This window comes from Pan troglodytes, chromosome 11, assembly GCF_028858775.2.
Source record: "Pan troglodytes isolate AG18354 chromosome 11, NHGRI_mPanTro3-v2.0_pri, whole genome shotgun sequence".
NCBI lineage: Eukaryota > Metazoa > Chordata > Mammalia > Primates > Hominidae > Pan > Pan troglodytes.
In genome coordinates, this window is record NC_072409.2 from 118,040,972 (window position 1) to 118,063,096 (window position 22,125).

A 22,125-nucleotide genomic window follows, 5' to 3' on the forward strand; every position below is an offset into this window, starting at 1 on the left:
TTTTACAGATGGCATTGTAGATATTTCAATGTTTATAGAGATGGCGCTGTAGATATTTCCATGTTTATACAGATCGCGGTGTAGATATTTCCATGTTTATACAGATAGCGGTGTAGATATTTCCATGTTTTTGCAGATATTGGTGTAGATATTTCCATGTTTACACAGATTGCGGTGTAGATATTTCCAGCTTTCTACAGATGGCATTGTAGATATTTCCATGTTTATACAGACGGCGGTGTGGATATTTCCATGTTTATATAGATGGTGGTGTAGATATTACCATGTTTATACAGATAGCGGTGTAGACATTTCCATGTTTATACAGATCGTGGTGAAGATATTTCCATGTTTATACAGATAGCGGTGTAAATATTTCTATGTTTATACAGATCACGGTGGAGATATTTCCATGTTTATAGAGATAGCGGTGTAGATATTTCCATGTTTATACAGATAGCGGTGTTGATATTTCCATGTTTATACAGACCGCGCTTTAGATATTTCCATGTTTATACAGATAGCGGTGTAGATATTTCCATGTATGTACACATGCCTGTGTAGATATTTCCATGTTTATACAGACGGCGGTGTAGATATTTCCATGTTTATAGAGATGGCGGTGTAGATATTTCCATGTTTATAGAGATAGCAGTGTAGATATTTACATGTTTATACAGATGTCTCTGTAGACATTTCCATGTGTATACAGATGGCATTGTATTTATTTCCATGTTCATACAGATGATTGTATAGGTATTTCCATGTTTTTACAGATGGCAGTGCAGATATCTCCATGTTTATAGAGATGGCGCTGTAGATATTTCCATGTTTTTACAGATATCGGTGTAGATATTTCCATGTTTACACAGATTGCGGTGTGGATACTTACATCTTTCTACAGATGGCATTGTAGATATTTCCATGTTTATACTGATGGTGGTGTAGATATTTCCATGTTTATATAGATGGTGGTGTAGATACTACCATGTTTATACAGATAGCTGTGTAGATATTTCCATGTTTATACACATGGTTGTGTAGATATTTCCATGTTCATATAGATGGTGGTGTAGATATTACCATGTTTATACAGATAGCGGTGTAGATATTTCCATGTTTATACAGATCGTGGTGAAGATATTTCCATGTTTATACAGATCACGGTGTAGATATTTCCATGTTTATAGAGATGGCGGTGTAGATATTTCCATGTTTATACAGATGGCAGTGTAGATATTTCCATGTTTATACAGATAGCGGTGTAGATATTTCCATGTTTATACAGATAGCGGTGTGGATATTTCCACGTTTATATAGATGGCGTTGTAGATATTTCTATGTTTATCCCGATAGCGGTGATGGTATTTCCACGTTTATACAGATAGCGATGTAGATATTTCCATGTTTATACAGCTCGCGGTACAGATATTTATATCTTTATACAGATGGCATTGTAGATAATTCCTTATTCACACAGATGGCGGTGTAGATGTTTCCATGTTTATACAGATGGCGGAGTAGTTAGTTCCATGTTTACGGAGATGGCAGTGTAGATATTTTCATGTTTATAGAGATGGCGGTGTAGATATTTCCATGTTTATAGAGATAGCTGTGTAGATATTTACATATTTATACAGATGGCTCGTTAGATATTTCCATGTGTATACAGATGGCATTGTAGATATTTCCATGTTTATACAGATGACTGTATAGGTATTTCCATGTTTTTACAGATGGCAGTGCAGATATTTCCATGTTTATAGAGATAGCGGTGTAGATATTTCCATGTTTGTACAGATGGCGGTGTTGATATTTCCATCTATACACAGATGGCCGTGTAGATATTTCCATGTTTATACAGATGGTGGCGTGGATATTTCCATGGACATGCAGATGGCGGTGTAGATATTTCCATGTTTATACAGACAGCGGTGTTGATGTTTCCATCTATAGACAGATTGCCGTGTGGGTATTTCCATGTGCATACAGATGGCATTGTAGATATTTCCATGTTTATACAGATGGTGGTGTAGATATTTCCATGTTTACACAGATGACTGTATAGGTATTTCCATGTTTACACAGATGACGGTATAGGTATTTCCATGTTTATACAGATGTCGGTGTAGATATTTCCATGTTTATAGAGATAGCGGTGTAGATATTTCCATATTTATATAGATAATGTTGTAGAAGTTTTCATGTTTATACAGATAGCGGTGTAAATATTTCCATGTTTCTACAGATCACGGTGTAGATATTTCCATGTTTATAGAGAAAGCGGTGTAGATATTTCCATGTTTATACAGATAGCGGTGTTGATATTTCCATTTTTATACAGACCGTGGTGTAGATATTTCCATGTTTATAAAGATAGCGGTGCAGATATTTCCATGTTTGTACAGATGGCCGTGTTGATATTTCCATGTATACACAGATGACCGTGCAGATATTTCCATGTTTATACAGATGGCAGTGCAGATATTTCCATGGATATGTAGATGTCGGTTTAGATATTTCCATGTTTATAGAGATAGCGGTGTAGTTATTTCCATGTTTAAATAGATAGCGGTGTAGGTATTTCCATGTATGTACACATGCCTGTGTAGATATTTCCATGTTTATACAGATGGCGGTGTAGATATTTCCATGTTTATACAGATAAATTTGTAAGTATTTCCATGTTTATACAGATGCCGGTGTAGATATTTCGATGTTTATAGAGATAGCAGTGGAGATGTTTCCATGTTTACACAGATAGTGGTGTAGTTATTTCCATGTTTATACTGATCGTGGTGTAGATATTTCCATGTTTATAGAGATGGCGGTGTGGATATTTCCATGTTTATACAGATAGGGGTGTAGATATTTCCATGTTTATAGAGATGGCGGTGTAGATATTTCCATGATTATACAGATCGCGGTGTAGATATTTCCATGATTATACAGATTGCGGTGTAGATATTTCCATGTTTTTACAGATATCGGTGTAGATATTTCCATGTTTACACAGATTGCGGTGTAGATATTTACATCTTTCTACAGATGGCATTGTAGATATTTCCATGTTTATACAGATGGCGGTGTAGATATTTCCATGTTTATATAGATGGTGGTGTAGATATTACCATGTGTATACAGATAGCTGTGTAGATATTTCCATGTTTATACACATGGTTGTGTAGATATTTCCATGTTCATATAGATGGTGGTGTAGATATTACCATGTTTATACAGATAGCTGTGTAGATATTTCCATGTTTATACAGATCGTGGTGAAGATATTTCCATGTTTATACAGATCGCGGTGTAGATATTTCCATGTTTATAGAGATCGCGGTGTAGGTATTTCCATGTTTATACAGATAGCGGTGTAGATATTTCCATGTTTATACAGATAGCGGTGTAGATATTTCCATGTTTATACAGATACCAGTGTAGATATTTCCATGTTTATAGAGATGGCGTTGTAGATATTTCTATGTTTATACCGATAGCGGTGTTGGTATTTCCACGTTTATACAGATAGCGATGTAGATATTTCCATGTTTATACAGCTCGCGGTGCAGATATTTATATCTTTATACAGATGGCATTGTAGATAATTCCTTATTCACACAGATGGCGGTGTAGATGTTTCCATGTTTATACAGATGGCGGAGTAGTTAGTTCCATGTTTACGGAGATGGCAGTGTAGATATTTTCATGTTTATACAGATGGCGGTGTAGATATTTCCATATTTATACAGATGTCTGTGTAGATATTTCCATGTGTATACAGATGGTATTGTAGGTATTTCCATGTTTATACAGATGGTGGTGTAGATATTTCCATGTTTATTCAGATGACTGTGTAGATATTTCCATGTTTTTACAGATGGCAATGTAGATATTTCAATGTTTATAGAGATGGCGCTGTAGATATTTCCATGTTTACACAGATCGCGGTGTAGATATTTCCATGTTTATACAGATAGCGGTGTAGATATTTCCATGTTTATAGAGATGGCGGTGTAGTTATTTCCATGTTTATACAGATCACGCTGTAGTTATTTCCTTGTTTATACAAATAGCGGTGTAGTTATTTCCATGTTTATACAGATAGCGGTGTAGATATTTCCACGTATATACAGATGGCTGTGTAGATATTTCCATGTTTATACAGATAGCTGTGTAAATATTTCCATGTTTATACATATGACTTTGTAGGTATTTCCATGTGTATATAGATGGCGGTGTAGATATTTCCATGTTTATACAGATCGCGGTGTAGATATTTCCAAGTTTATGCAGATCGCGGTGTAGATATTTCCATGTCTATACAGATAGCGGTGTAGATATTTCCATGTTATTACAGATATCGGTGTACATATTTCCATGTTAACACAGATTGCGGTGTAGTTATTTCCATCTTTCTACAGATGGCATTGTAGATATTTCCATGTTTATACAGATGGCGGTGTAGATATTTCCATGTTTATATAGATGGTGGTGTAGATATTACCATGTTTATACAGATAGCGGTGTAGATATTTTCATGTTTATACAGATCGTGGTGAAGTTATTTCCATGTTTATACAGATCGCGGTGTAGATATTTCCGTGTTTATACAGATCGCGGTGTAGATATTTCCATGTTTATACCGATAGCGGTGTAGATATTTCCATGTTTATACAGATAGCGGTGTAGATATTTCCATGTTTATAGAGATAGCGGTGTAGGTATTTCCATGTTTATAGACATAGCGGTGTAGATATTTCCATGTTTATATAGATGGCGTTGTAGATATTTCCATGTTTATATAGATGGCGTTGTAGATATTTCCATGTTTATACCGATAGCGGTGTAGATATTTCCATGTTTATACAGATAGCGGTGTAGATATTTCCATGTTTATAGAGATAGCGGTGTAGGTATTTCCATGTTTATAGACATAGCGGTGTAGATATTTCCCTGTTTATATAGATGACGTTGTAGATATTTCCATGTTTATAGAGATAGCGGTGTAGGTATTTCCATGTTTATAGACTTAGCGGTGTAGATATTTCCATGTTTATAGAGATCGCGGTGTAGATAATTCCATGTTTATACAGATCGCGGTGTAGATATTTCCATGTTTATACAGATAGCGGTGAAGATATTTCCATGTTTATACAGATAGCGGTGTAGCTATTTCCATGTTTATAGAGATAGCGGTGTACGTATTTCCATGTTTATACTCATAGCGGTGTAGATATTTCCATGTTTATATAGATGGCGTTGTAGATATTTCCATGTTTATATCGATAGCGGTGTTGGTATTTCCATGTTTATACAGATATCGATGTAGATATTTCCATGTTTATACAGCTCGCGGTGCAGATATTTATATCTTTATACAGATGGCATTGTAGATAATTCCTTATTCACACACATGGCGGTGTAGATGTTTCCATGTTTATACAGATGGCGAAGTAGTTAGTTCGATGTTTATGGAGATGGCAGTGTAGATATTTTCTTGTTTATAGACATGGCGGTGTAGATATTTCCATGTTTATAGAGATAGCAGTGTAGATATTTACATGTTTATACAGAGGGCTGTGTAGATATTTCCATTTGTATACAGATGGCATTGTAGATATTTCCATGTTTATACAGATGAATGTATAGGTATTTCCATGTTTTTACTGATGGCAGTGCAGATATTTCCATGTTTATAGAGATAGCGATGTAGATACTTCCATGTTTGTAGAGATGGCGGTGTTGATATTTCCATCTATACACAGATGGCCGTGTAGATATTTCCATGTTTATACAGATGGTGACGTAGATATTTCCATGGACATGCAGATGGCGGTGTAGATATTTCCATGATTATACAGATAGCGGTGTAGATATTTCCATGTTTACACAGATGGTGGTGTAGATATTTCCGTGTTTATACACATGGCGGAGTAGATACTTCCATCTTTTTGGAGATGGCAATGTAGATATTTTCATGTTTATAGAGATGGCGGAGTAGATATTTCCATATTTATAGAGATAGCGGTGTACATATTTCCATCTTTCTACAGATGGCAGTGTAGATATTTCCATGTTTATACAGATGGCCGTGTAGATATTTCCATATTTGTACAGATGTCTGTGTAATTATTTCCAAGGGTATACAGATGGTATTGTAGGTTTTTCCATGTATATACAGATGGTGGTGTAGATATTTCCATGTTTATTCACATGAATGTGTAGATATTTCCATGTTTTTACTGATGGCATTGTACATACTTCAATGTTTATAGTTATGGCGCTGTAGATATTTCCATGTTTAAACAGATAACGGTGGAGATATTTCCATGTTTATACAAACAGCAGTGGAGATATTTACATGTATATACACATAGCGGTGTACATATTTCCATGTTTATAGAGACAGCGGTGTAGGTATTTCCATGTTTATACAGATAGCGGTGCAGATATTTCCATGTTTATACAGATCATGGGGTAGATATTTCCATGTTTATACAGATCGCGGTGTTGATATTACCATGTTTATAGGGATAGCGGTGCAAATATTTCCACATTTATACAGATAGAGGTGTAGATATCTCCATGTTTACACGGACCGCAGTGTAGATATTTCCATGTTTATACAGATAGTGGTGCAGATATTTCCATGTTTGTACAGATGGCGGTGTTGATATTTCCATCTATACACAGATGACCGTGTAGATATTTCCATGTTTATTCAGATGGCGGTGCAGATATTTCCATGTATATACAGATGGCGTTATAGATATTTCCATGTTTTTACAGATATCGGTGTAGATATTTCCATGTTTAAACAGATTGCGGTGTAGATATTTCCATCTTTCTACAGATGACATTGTAGATATTTCCATGTTTATACAGATGGCGGTGTAGATATTTCCATGTTTATATAGATGATGGTGTAGGTATTACCATGTTTATACAGATAGCGGTGTGGATATTTCCATGTTTATATAGATCGTGGTAAAGATATTTCCATGTTTATAAAGATGGAGGTGAAGATATTTCCACGCTTATACAGATCGCGGTGTAGGTATTTCCATGTTTGTCGACATAGCGGTGTAGATATTTCCATGTTTATATAGATGGCGTTGTAGATATTTCCATGTTTATACCGATAGGGGTGTTGGTATTTCCACGTTTATAGATAGCGATGTAGATATTTCCATGTTTATGCAGCTCGCGGTGCAGATATTTATATCTTTATACAGATAGCATTGTAAATATTTCCTTATTCACACAGATGGCGGTGTATATGTTTCCATATTTATACAGATGGCGGAGTAGTTAGTTCCATGTTTATTGAGATAGCAGTGTAGATATTTTCATGTATATAGAGATGGCGGAGTAGATATTTCCATGTTTTTATAGATAGCAGTGTAGATATTTACATGTTTATTGAGATGGCTGTGTAGATATTTCCATGTGTATACAGATGGCATTGTAGATATTTCCACGTTTATACAGATGTCTGTATAGGTATTTCCAAATTTTTACAGATGGCAGTGCAGATATTTCCATGTTTATAGAGATAGCGGTGTAAATATTTCCATATTTGTACAGATGGCTGTGTTGATATTTCTATCTATACACAGATGGCCGTGTAGATATTTCCATGTTTATACAGATTGCGGCGTAGATATTTCCATGGACATGCAGATGGCGGTGTAGTTATTTCCATGTTTATACAGATAGCGGTGAAGATATTTTCATGTTTACACAGATGGTGGTGTAGATATTTCCGTGTTTATACACATGGAGGTGTAGATACTTCCATCTTTATGGAGATGACAGTGTAGATGTTTTCATGTTTATAGAGATGGCGGTGTAGATATTTCCATATTTATAGAGATAGCGGTGTAGATATTTCCATCTTTCTACAGATGGCAGTGTAGATATTTCCATATTTATACAGATGGCGGTGTAGGTATTTCCATATTTATACAGATGTCTGTGTAGATATTTCCATGTGTATACAGATGCTATTGTAGCTATTTCCATGTTTATACAGACGGTGGTGTAGATATTTCCATGTTTATTCAGATGACTGTGTAGATATTTTCTTGTTTTTACAGATGGCAGTGTAGATATTTCAATGTTTATAGAGATGGCGCTGTAGATATTTCCATGTTTATACAGATAACGGTGGAGATATTTCCATGTTTATACAGACAGCAGTGGAGATATTTCCATGTTTATACACATAGCGGTGTACATATTTCCATGTTTATAGAGACAGCGGTGTAGGTATTTCCATGTTTATACAGATAGCGGTGCAGATATTCCCATGTTTATACAGATGCCTATGCAGATATTTCCATATTTATACAGAGGGCTGTGTAGATATTTCTATGTTTATACAGATGTCAGTGTAGATATTTCCATGTTCCTACACATGACTGTGTAGGCATTTCCATGTTTATACAGATGGCTTTGTAGATATATCTATGTTTATAGAGATAGCGGTGCAGATATTTCCATGTTTATACAGATAGCGGTGTATATATTTCCATGTTTATACAGATCGTGGTGTAGATATTTCCATGTTTATACAGATACCGGTGTAGATATTTCCATGTTTATACAGACCGCAGTTTAGATATTTCCATGTTTATAGAGATAGCAGTGTAAATAATTCCAAGTTTGTACAGATGGCGGTGTTGATGTTTCCATCTATACACAGATTTCCGTGTAAGTATTTCCATGTGTATACAGATGGCATTGTCGATATTTCCATGTTTATACAGATGGTTGTGTAGATATTTCTGTGTTTACATAGATGACAGTATAGTTATTTCCATGTTTATGCAGATGGGGGTGTAGATATTTCCATGTTTATAGAGATAGCGGTGTAGATATTTCCATATTTATACAGATAACGGTGTAGAAATTTCCATGCTTTTACAGATATCGGTGTAAATATTTCCATGTTTATACAGATCACGGTGTAGATATTTCCATGTTTATAGATATAGCGGTGTATATATTTCCATGTTTATACAGATAGCGGTGTAGATATTTCCATGTTTATACAGACCATGGTGTAGATATTTCCATGTTTATACAGATAGCGGTGCAGATATTTCCATGTTTGTACAGATGGCGGTATTGATATTTCCATCTATACACAGATGGCCGTGTAGATATTTGCATGTTTATACAGATGGCGGCGCAGGTATTTCTATGGTTATGTAGATGGCGGTGTAGATATTTCCATGTATATACAGATAGCGGTGAAGTTATTTCCATGTTTATATAGAGAGCGGCGTAGATATTTCCATGTATGTGCACACGGCTTTGTAGATATTTCCATGTTTATACAGATGTCGGTGTAGACATTTCCATGTTTATACAGATAACTTTGTAAGTATTTCCATGTTTATACAGATGGCGGTGTAGATATTTCGATGTTTATAGAGATAGCAGTGGAGATATTTCCATGTTTATAAAAATAGCGGTGTAGTTATTTCCATGTTTATATAGATAGCGGTGTAGATATTTCCATGTTTATACTGATCAAGGTGTAGATATGTCCATGTTTATAGAGATGGCGGTGTAGATATTTCCATGTTCATAGAGATAGCGGTGTTGATTTTTCCATGTTTATAGAGATAGCTGTGTGGATATTTCCATGTTTATACAGATAGGGGTGTAGATATTTCCATGTTTATAGAGATGGCGGTGTAGATATTTCCATGTTTATACAGATCACGGTGTAGATATTTCCGTGTTTATACAGATCGCGGTGTAGATATTTCCATGTTTATACAGATCATGGTGTAGATATTTCCATGTTTATACAGACCGCGGTGTTGATATTACCATGTTTATAGGGATAGAGTTGCAAATATTTCCACATTTATACATATAGGGGTTTAGTTATTAGCATGTTTATACAGATAGCGGTGTAGATATTTCCATGTATAAGCAGATGTCTTTGTATATATTTCCATGTTTAAACAGATGGCGGTGTAGATATTTCCTTGTTTATACAAATAGCGGTGTTGTTATTTCCATGTTTATACTGATAGCGATGTAGATGTTTCCATGTATATACAGATGGCTGTGTAGATATTTCTATGTTTATACAGATGGCTGTGTAGATATTTCCATGTTTATACAGATGACTTTGTAGGTATTTCCATGTTTATACAGATGGCCGTGTAGGTATTTCCATGTTTATAGAGATAGCTGTGTAGATATTTCCATGTTTATACAGATAGCAGTATAGATGTTTCCATGTTTATACAGATCGCGGTGTAGATATTTCCATGTTTCTACAGACAGCAGCGGAGATATTTGCATGTTTATACACATAGCGGTGTACATATTTCCATGTTTATGGAGACAGCGGTGTAGGTAATTCCATGTTTATATAGATAGCGGTGCAGTTATTTCCATGTTTATACAGATGCCAATGCAGATATTTCCATATTTATACAGAGGGCTCTGTAGATATTTCCATGTTTATACAGATGGCAGTGTAGATATTTCCATGTTCCTACACATGACTGTGTAGGTATTTCCATGTTTATACAGATGGCTTTGTGGATATTTCCATGTTTATAGAGATAGCGTTGCAGATATTTCCATGTTTATACACATTGCCGTGTAAATATTTCCATGTTTATACAGATCGTGGTGTAGATATTTCCATGTTTATACAGATACCGGTGTAGATATTTCCATGTTTATACAGACCACAATGTAGATATTTCCATGTTTATAGAGATAGCGGTGTAGATATATCCATGTTTATTCAGAGGGCTGTATAGATATTTGCATGTTTATACAGATAGCGGTGTATTTAGTTCCATGTTTATACAGAGACACTTGTAGATATTTCCATGTTTATACAGATCGTGGTGTAGATATTTCCATGTTTATAGAGATAGCGGTGTAGATATTTTCATGTTTATTCATATTGCGGTGGAGATATGTCCATGTTTATATACATAGCAATGGAGATATTTCCACGTTAATACCCATAGTGGTGTAGATATTTCCATGTATATGCAGATAGCGGTGTAGATATTTCCAACATTATTCAGATGGCTGTGTCGATATTTCCATGTTTATACAGAGTTCTCTGTAGATATTTCCATGTTTATATAGATGACAGTGTAGATATTTCCATGTTTATACAGATGACTGTGTAGATATTTCCATTTTAATACAGATGATGGTGTAGATATTTCCATGTTTATAGAGATAGCGGTGTAGATATTTCCATGTTTATTGAGATAGCGGTGTAAATATTTCCATATTTATACAGATATTGGTGTAGATATTTCCATGTTTTTACAGATAGCGGTGTAGATATTTCCATCTTTATTCAGAGAGTGCTGTACATATTTCCATGTTTATACAGATCACTGTGTAGATATTTCCATGTTTATACATATTACGTTGTAGATATTTCCATCTTTATACAAACGGTGGTGTAGATATTTCCATGTTCCTACACATGACTGTGTAGTTATTTCCATGTTTATACAGATGGCGGTGTAGATATTTCCATATTTATAGAGATAGCAGTGTAGATATTTCCAGGTTTACACAGATAGCGGTGTAAATATTTCCATGTTTATACAGTTCGTGGTGTAGATATTTCCATGTTTATACAGATACCGGTGTAGATATTTCCATATTTATACAGACTGCAGTGTAGTTATTTCTATATTTATACAGATAGCGGTGTAGAAATTTCCATGTTTGTACAGATGGCGGTGTTGATAATTCCATATGTACACAGATTGCCGTGTAGATATTTCCATGTTTAAACAGATGGCGTTGTAGATATTTCCATGGATATGCAGATGGCGGTGTGGATATTTCCATGTTTATAGAGATAGCGGTGTAGGTATTTCCATGTTTATGGACATAGCCGTGTTGATATTTCCATGTTTATATAGATGGCGTTGTAGATATTTCCATGTTTATACCGATAGCGGAGTTGGTTTTCCACGTTTATACAGATAGCGATGTAGATATTTCCATGTTTATACAGCTCGCGGTGCAGATATTTATATCTTTATACAGATGGCATTGTAGATATTTCCTTATTCACACAGAAGGCGGTGTAGATGTTTCTATTTGTATACAGATGGCGGTGTAGATATTTCTATGTTTATAGAGATAGAGGTGTAGATATTTCCATGTTTATACACATAGCGGTGTAGATATTTCCATGTTTATACTGATCGTGGTGTAGATATTTCCATGTTTATAGAGATGGGGGTGTAGATATTTCCATGTTTATATAGATGGCGTTGTAGATATTTCCATGTTTCTACCGATAGCGGTGTTGTTATTTCCACGTTTATACAGATAGCGATGTAGATATTTCCATGTTTATACAGCTCGCGGTGCAGATATTTATATCTTTATACAGATGGCATTGTAGATATTTCCTTATTCACACAGATGGTGGTGTAGATGTTTCCATGTGTATACAGATGGCTTTGTAGATATTTCGATGTTTATAGAGATGGCGGTGTAGATATTTCCATGTTTATACAGATAGCGGTGTAGATATTTCCATCTTTATACTGATCATGGTGTAGATATTTCAATGTTTATAGAGATGGCGGTGTAGATATTTCCATGTTCATAGAGAGAATGGTGTTGATTTTTCCATGTTTATAGAGATAGCGGTGTGGATATTTCCATATTTATACATGTTGGGGTGTAGATATTTCCGTGTTTATAGAGACGGCGGTGTAGATATTTCCATGTTTATACAGATCACGGTGTAGATATTTCCATGTTTTTAGAAATAGCGGTGTAGATATTTCCATGTTTATACAGATAGCGGTGTAGTTATTTCCATGTATATACAGATGGTTGTGCAGATATTTCCATGTTTATACAGATGCCTCTGTAGATATTTCCATGTTTATACAGATGACTTTGAAGGTATTTCCATGTTTGTACAGATGGCGGTGTAGATATTTCCATGTTTATAGAAATAGCTGTGTACATATTTCCATGTTTATACAGATAGCGGTGTAGATATTTCCATGTTTATACAGATCACGGTGTAGATATTTCCATGTTTATACAGATCGTGGTGTAGATATTTCCATGTTTATACAGATCGCGGTGTAGATATTTCCATGTTTATACAGATAGCGGTGTAGATATTTCCATTTTTTTACAGATATCGGTGTAGATATTTCCATGTTTACACAGATTGCGGTGTAGATATTTCCATCTTTCTACAGATGGCATTGTAGATATTTCCATGTTTATACAGATGGCAGTGTAGATATTTCCATGTTTATACAGATGGTGGTGTAGATATTACCATGTTTGTACAGATAGCGGTGTAGATATTTCCATGTTTACACAGATCATGTTGAAGATATTTCCATGTTTATACAGATCGCGGGGTAGATATTTCCATGTTTATACATATCTCGGTGTAGATATTTCCATGTTTATACAGATAGCGGTGTAGATATTTCCATGTTTGTACAGAGAGCGGTGTAGATATTTCCATGTTTATAGAGATAGCGGTGTAGGTATTTCCATGTTTATAGAAATAGCGGTGTAGATATTTCCATGTTTATATAGATGACGTTGTAGATATTTCCATGTTTATACCGATAGCTGTGTTGGTATTTCCACGTTTATACAGATGGCAATGTAGATATTTCCATGTTTATACAGCTCGCGGTGCAGATATTTATATCTTTATACAGATGGCATTGTAGATATTTCCTTATTCACACAGATGGCGGTGTAGATGTTTCCATGTTTATACAGATGGTGGAGTAGTTAGTTCCATGTTTATGGAGATGGCAGTGTAGATATTTTCATGTTTATAGAGATGGCGGTGTAGATATTTCCATGTTTATAGAGATAGCAGTGTAGATATTTACATGTTTATACAGATGGCTGTGTAGATATTTCCATGTGTAGACAGATGGCGTTGTAGCTATTTCCATGTTTATACAGGTGGTGGTGTAAATTTTCCATGTTTATTCTGATGACTGTGTAGATATTTCCATGTTTTTACAGATGGCACTGTAGATATTTCAATGTTTATAGAGATGGCACTGTAGATATTTCCATGTTTATACAGATAACGGTGGAGATATTTCCATGTTTATACAGACAGCAGTGGAGATATTTCCATGTTTATACAGATAGCGTTGTAGATATTTACATGTCTATAGTGGTAGCAGTGTAGGTATTTCCATGTTTATACAGATTGCGGTGGAGTTATTTCCATGTTTATATAGATGGCGGTGTATATATTTCCAAGTTTATACAGATAGCGTTGTAGTTATTTCCATGTTTCTACAGATAGCGTTGTAGATATTTCCATTTTTATGTAGATGGCGGTGTAGGTGTTTCCATGTTTATAGAGATAGCGGTGTAGATATTTCCATGTTCATACAGATGGCTGTGTAGATATTTCCATGTATATACAGATGGCATTTTAGATATTTCCATGTTTAAACAGATGGAGGTGTAGATATTTCCGTGTTTATACAGATGACAGTGTAGATATTTCCATGATTTTACAGATTGTGGTGTAGATATTTCCACGTTTTTACAGATAACGGTGTGGCTATTTTCATGTTTATACAGATAGCAGTGTAGATATTTGCATGTTTACAGAGATAGCGGTGTAGATATTTCCATCTTTGCACAGATGGCTGTGTAGATATTTCCAAGTTTATAGAGATGACTGTGAAGAGATTTCTATGTTTATACCGATGGCCGTGTAGATATTCCATGTTTATACAGATAGTGGTGTAGATATTTCCATCTTTATACAGATGACTTTGTAGGTATTTTCATGTTTTTACAGATGGCGGTGTAGATATTTCCACGTTTATAGAGATAGCCATGTAGATATTTCCATATTTACACAGATATTAGTGTAGGTATTTCCATGTTTATACAGATAGCGTTGTAGATATTTCCATGTTTATACAGATAGCAGTGTAGATATTTGCATGTTTACAGAGATAGCGGTGTAGATATTTCCATCTTTGCACAGATTGCGGTGTAGATATTTCCATCTTTACACAGATAGCAGTGTACATATTTCCATGTATACACAGATAGCTGTTTAGGTATTTCCATGTTTACACAGATAGTGTTGTAGATATTTCCATGTTTATACAGATAGCGGTGTATATTTTTCCATATTTATAGAGATTGTGGTGTAGATATTTCCATATTTATACAGGTAACCGTGTAGATATTTCCATGTTTATACAGATAGCGGTGTAGATATTTCCATGTTTATAAGAATAGCGGTGGAAATATTTCCATATTTATACAGATAGCGGTGGAGATATTTCCATGTTTATACAGATGGCGGTGTAGATATTTCCATGTTTATACAGATAGCGGAGTGGCTATTTCAATGTTTATACAGATAGTAGTGTAGATATTTCCTTGTTTATAGAGATGGCTGTGTAGATATTTCCATGTTTATACAGATATTGTTGTAGATATTTCCATGTTTATACAGATGACTGTGTAGGTATTTTCATGTTTTTATAGATGGCAGTGTATATATTTCCACGTTTATAGAGATAGCCATGTAGATATTTCCATGTTTATACAGATAGCGGTGTAGACATTTCCATGTTCATAGAGATAGCGGTGTAGATATTTCCATATTCATACAGATAGCTTTTTTCATATTTCCATGTTTATACAGATAGCAGTGGAGTTAATTCCATGTTTATATAGATGGCGGTGTTTATATTTCCAAGTTTATACAGATAGCGTTGTAGTTATTTCCATGTTTCAACAGATAGCGGTTTAGGTATTTCCATGTTTATATAGATGGCGGTGTAGTTATTTCCATGTTTCAACAGATAGCGGTGTAGATATTTCCATATTTATATAGATAGCAGTGTGGATATTTCCATGTTTATACAGATATCGGTGTAGATATTTCCATGTTTATACAGATGACGGTGTAGTTATTTCCATGTATATGCTGATGGCGGTGTCTATATTTCCATATTTATAGAGATGGCGTTTTAGATATTTCTATGTTTATAGAGATAGCGGTGTAGATAATTCCATGTTTGTACAAATATCGGTGTAGGTATTTCCATGTTTATACAGATAGCGGTGTAGATTTTTCCATGTTTATACAGATACTGGTGTAGATATTTCCATATTTATACAGATAGTGTTGTAGATAATTCCATATTTACGCAATTGACTGTGTAGGTATTTCCATGTTTATACAGATGGCAGTGTAGATATTTCCATGTTTATAGAGATAGCCATGTAGGTATTTCCATGTTTATACTGCCAGCGGTGTAGATATTTCCATGTTTATGGCGATAGCGGTGTAGATATTTCCATATTTTTAGAAACGGCGGTGTAGATATTTCCATATTTATACAGATACTGGTGTAGATATTTCCATGTTTATACAGATTGCGCTGTAGTTATTTCCAAGTTTATGGAGATAGCGGTGTAGATATTTCCATGTTTATACAGATGGCTGTGTAGATATTTCCATGTGTATACAGATGGCGGTGTAGATATTTCCATGTTTACAGATTGCGGTGTAGTTATTTCCACGTTTATAGAGATAGCGGTGTGGATATTTCCATGCTTATAGACATAGCGGTGTAGGTATTTCCATGTGTATACAGATGGCAGTGTAGATATTTCCATGTTTATACAGATGGCAGTGTAGATATTTCCTTGTGTATATAGATTACTGTGTACATATTTTCATATTTCTTCAGATGGCGGTGTAGATATTTCCATGTTTATACAGATAGCGGTGTGGCAATTTCCATGTTAACAGATAGCTGTGTAGATATTTCCATGTTTATAGAGATAGCTGTGTAGATATTTCCATGTTTATACAGATACCGTTGTAGATATTTCCATTTTTATACAGATAGCGTTGTACATATTTCCATGTTTATACAGACAGCGGTGTGGATATTTCCATGTTTATACTGATAGTGGTGGAGCTATTTCCATGATAATACAGATAGCGATGTAGATATTTCCATGTTTATAGTGATGGCGGTGTAGATATTTCCATGTTTATAGAGATTGCAGTGTAGATATTTCCATGTTTAAAGAGATAGCGTTGTACCTATTTCCATGTTTATAGAGATAGCGGAGTAGATATTTCCGTGGTTACACAAATGGCTGTGAAGTTATTTCCATGGGTATACAGACGGCAGTGTAGATATGTCCATGTTTATAGAGATGATGGTGTAGATATTTCCATGTTTATACAGATGACTGCATAGATATTTGCATGTTTATACAGATGGCAGTGTAGATATTTCCATGTTTATACAGATAACGGGGTAGATATTTACATGTTTATACAGATAGTGGTGTTGATATTTCCAAGTTTATACAGATAGTGGTGGAGATATTTCCTTGTTTATACAGATCGTTGTGTAGGTATTTCCATGTTTATACAGATAGCGGAGTAGATATTTCCATATTTATACTGGTAGCAGTGTAGATATTTCCACGTTTACACTGATCGTGGTGTAGATATTTCCATCTTTCCACAGAGGTCAGTGTAGATATTTCCATGTTTATACAGATGACTGTGTAGATATTTGCAAGTTTATACAGATTACGGTGTACATATTTCCATATTTATACAGATAGCGGTGTAGATATTTCCATGTTTATACAGGTGGCGGTGTGGATATTTCCATGTTTATGCAGATGGCAGTGTAGATATTTCCTTGTTTATACCCATAGCGGTGTAGATATTTCCATGTTTATACAGATAGCGGTGTAGATATTTCCATGTTTATACAGTTAGCAGTGTATATATTTCCATGTTTATACAGATAGCGTTGGAGATATTTCCACGGTTATACAGATATCAAGGTATATATTTCCACATTTATACAGATAGCGTTGTAGATATTTCCATCTTTATACAGATAGCGGTGTAGGAATTTCCATGTTTATACAGATAATGCTGTTGGTATTTCCATATTTATTTAGATAGCGGTGTAGACATTTCCGTGTTTATGCAGATCGAGGTGTAGATATTTCCATGTTTATACAGATAGCGGTGTAGATATTTCCATGTTTATACAGATAACGGGGTAGAAATTTCCATGTTTACAGAGATAGCGTAGTAGATATTTTGATACTTGCACAGATTGCGGTGTACATATTTTCATCTTTACACAGATAGTGGTGTACATGTTTCCATGTTGACACAGAAAAGCTGTGTAGATATTTCCATGTTTACACAGATATTGATGTAGATATTCCCATGTTTATACAGATAGCAGTGTAGATATTTCCATGTTTTTCAGATATCGGTGTAGATATTTCCATGTTAACACTGATTGCGATGTTGATATTTCCGTCTTTCTACAGATGGCATTGTAGATATTTCCATATTTATACAGATCGCGGTGTAGATATTTCCATGTTCATACAGATAGCGGTGTAGATATTTCCATGTTTTTACAGATATCGGTGTAGATATTTCCATGTTTACACAGATTGCGGTGTAGATATTTCCAACTTTCTACAGATGGCATTGTAGATATTTCCATGTTTATACAGATGGCGATGTAGATATTTCCATGTTTATATAGATTGTGGTGTAGATATTACCATGTTTATACAGATAGCGGTGTAGATATTTCCATGTTTATACAGATAGCGGTGTAGATATTTCCATGTTTATACAGATAGCGCTGTAGATATTTCCATGTTCATACAGATTGCGGTGTAGGTATTTCCATGTTTATAGAGATAGCGTTGTAGATATTTCCATGTGTATACAGATGACAGGGTAGATATTTCCATGTTTATACAGATGGATGTGTAGATATTTCCATGTTTATACAGCTGACTTTATAGATATTTTCATATTTTTACAGATGGCTGTGTAGATATTTCCATGTTTATACAGATAGCGGTGTCACTATTTACATGTTTATACAGATATCAGTGTAGATATTTCCATGTTTATAGAGATAGCTGTGTAGATATTTCCATGTTTATACAGATAGTGGTGGAGATATTCCCATGTTTATACAGATGGCAGTGTAGATATTTCCATGTTTATACAGATAGTAGTGTAGATGTTTCCATGTTTATATAGATGACTGTGTAGGTATTTCCATGTTTATACAGATGGCGGTGTAGATATTTCCATGTTTATAGAGATAGCCGTGTAGATATTTCCATGTTTATACAGATAGCGGTGTAGATATTTCCATGTTTATAGAGATCGCGGTGTAGTTATTTCCATGTTTATACAGATAGCGGTGTAGACATTTCCATGATTATACAGATCGTGGTGTAGATATTTCCATTTTTATTATGATAGTGGTGTTGATATTTCCATCTTCATACAGATGACTCTGTAGGTATTTCCATGTTTATAAAGATGGGGGTGTAGATATTTCCGTGTTTATAGAGATAGCGGAGTAGATATTTCCATATTTATACAGATAGCGGTGTAGATATTTCCATGCTTATACAGATAGCGGTGTAGACATTTCCATGTTTATACAGATCCTGGTGTAGATATTTCCATTTTTATAATTATAGTGGTGTTGATATTTCCATTTTCATACAGATGACTCTGTAGGTATTTCCATGTTCATAAAGATGGGGGTGTAGATATTTCCGTGTTTATAGAGATAGCCGTTTAGGTATTTCAATGTTTTTACAGATAGCGGTGTAGACGTTTCCATGTTTATAGAGATAGGCATGTAGATATTTCCATGTTTATAGAGATACTGGTGAATATATTTCCATGTTTATACAGATAGCGGTGTATTTATCTCCATGTTTACATAAATAGCGGTGTAGGCATTTCCATGTTTATACAGATCGTGGTGTAGATATTTCCATTTTTATACTGATAGTGGTGTTGATGTTTCCATCTTCATACAGATGACTCTGTAGGTATTTCCATGTTTATAAAGATGTTGGTGTAGATATTTCCATGTTTATAGAGATAGCGGAGTAGATATTTCCATATTTATACAGATAGCAGTGTAGATATTTCCATGTATATACAGATGGCTGTGTAGATATTTCCATGTGTATACAGATGGCAGTGTAGATATTTCCATGTTAATAGAGATGGTGTTGTAGATATTTCCATGTTTATACAGAGGACTGTGTAGATATTTCCACGTTTATACAGATGGTGGTGTACATATTTCCATGTTTATAGAGATAGCGGTGTAGATATTTCCATGTTTCTACAGATAGCGGTGTAGATATTTCCATGTTTATAGAGATAGAGGTGTAGATATTTCCATGTTTCTACAGATAGCGGTGTAGATATTTCCATGTTTATAGAGATAGAGGTGTAGATATTTCCATGTTTATAGAGATAGCGGTGTAGATATTTCCATATTTAAACTGATGGCGGTGAAGATATTTACATGTTTATACAGATGGCGGTGTAGATATTTCCAAGTTCATACAGATAGCGGTGGAGATATTTCCAGGTTTATACAGATAACGATGTAGATATTCCCATGTTTATACAGATATTGCTGTAGATATTTCCATGTGTATACAGATGGCAGTGTGGATATTTACATGTTTATACAGATGACCGTTTACATATTTCCATGTTTTTACAGATGGCGGTGTATATATTCCCATGTTTATACAGATTTCGGTGTGGCTATTTCCATGTTCATACAGATAGCGGTGTAGATATTTCCATGTTTATATAGATGGCTTTGTACAAATTTCCATGTTTATACAGATGGCAGTGTATATATTTCCATGTTTATACAGACGGTGGTGTAGTTATTACCATGTTTATACAAATGACTGTGTATGTATTTCCATGTTTATACAGATGGCGTTGTAGATATTTCCATGTTTATACAGATAGCCATGTAGATACTTCCATGTTTATACAGATAGCGGTGTAGGAATTTCCATGTTTATAGACATAACGGTGTAGATATTTCCATGTTTATACACATGGCAGTGTACATATATCCATGTGTATAAAGATGGCAGTGTAGTTATTTCCATCTTTATACAGATAGCGGTGTAGATATTTCCATGTTTCTTCAGATAGCGGTGTAGATATTTCCATGTTTATACAGATAGCTGTGTAGGTATTTTCATGTTTATATAGATAGCGGTGTAGATATTTCCATGTTTATACAGATGGCTGTGTAGATATTTCCATGTGTATAGAGATGGCAGTGTAGATATTTACAGGTTTATACAGATAGCGGTGTAGATATTTCCATGTTTATACAGAAGGCGGTGTAGACATTTCCAAGTTTATAAAGATAGTGGTGTAGATATTTCCATGTTTATACAGATAGCGGTGTACATATTTCCATGTTTATACAGATGGCTCTGTAGATAATTCCATGTGTATACAGATGGCAGTGTAGATATTTCCATGTTTATACAGATGGAGGTGTAGATATTTCCAAGTTTATACAGATGATTGTGTAGATATCTTCATGTTTTTACAGATGGCGGTGTAGATATTTCCATGTTTATACAGATAGCGGTGTCGCTATTTCTATGTTTATACAGATAGCAGTGTAGCTATTTCCATGTTTATAGAGATAGCTGTGTAGCTATTTCCATGTTTATACGGATAGCGGTGTAGATATTTCCATGTTTATACAGATGGCAGTGTAGATATTTCCATGTTTATACAGATAGTGGTTTAGATGTTTCCATGTTTACACAGATGACTGTGTAGTTATTTCCATGTTTACACAGATGGCGGTGAAGATATTTCCATGTTTATAGAGGTAGCCATGTAGATATTTCCAAGTTTATTAAGATAGCGGTGTAGGCATTTCCATGTTATAGAGATAGTGTTGTAGGTATTTCAATATTTATAGAGATAGCAGACTAGATATTTCCAAGTTTATTCAGATAGCGGAGTAGATATTTGCATGTATATACAGATAGCGGTGTAGACCTTTCCATGTTCATACAGATCGTGGTGTAGATATTTCCATGTTTATAGAGATAGCGGTGAAGATATTTCCATGTTTATCCACATAACGGGGTAGATATTTCCATGTTTTCAGAGATAGCGGTGTAGATATTTTGATATTTGCACAGATTGCGGTGTATATG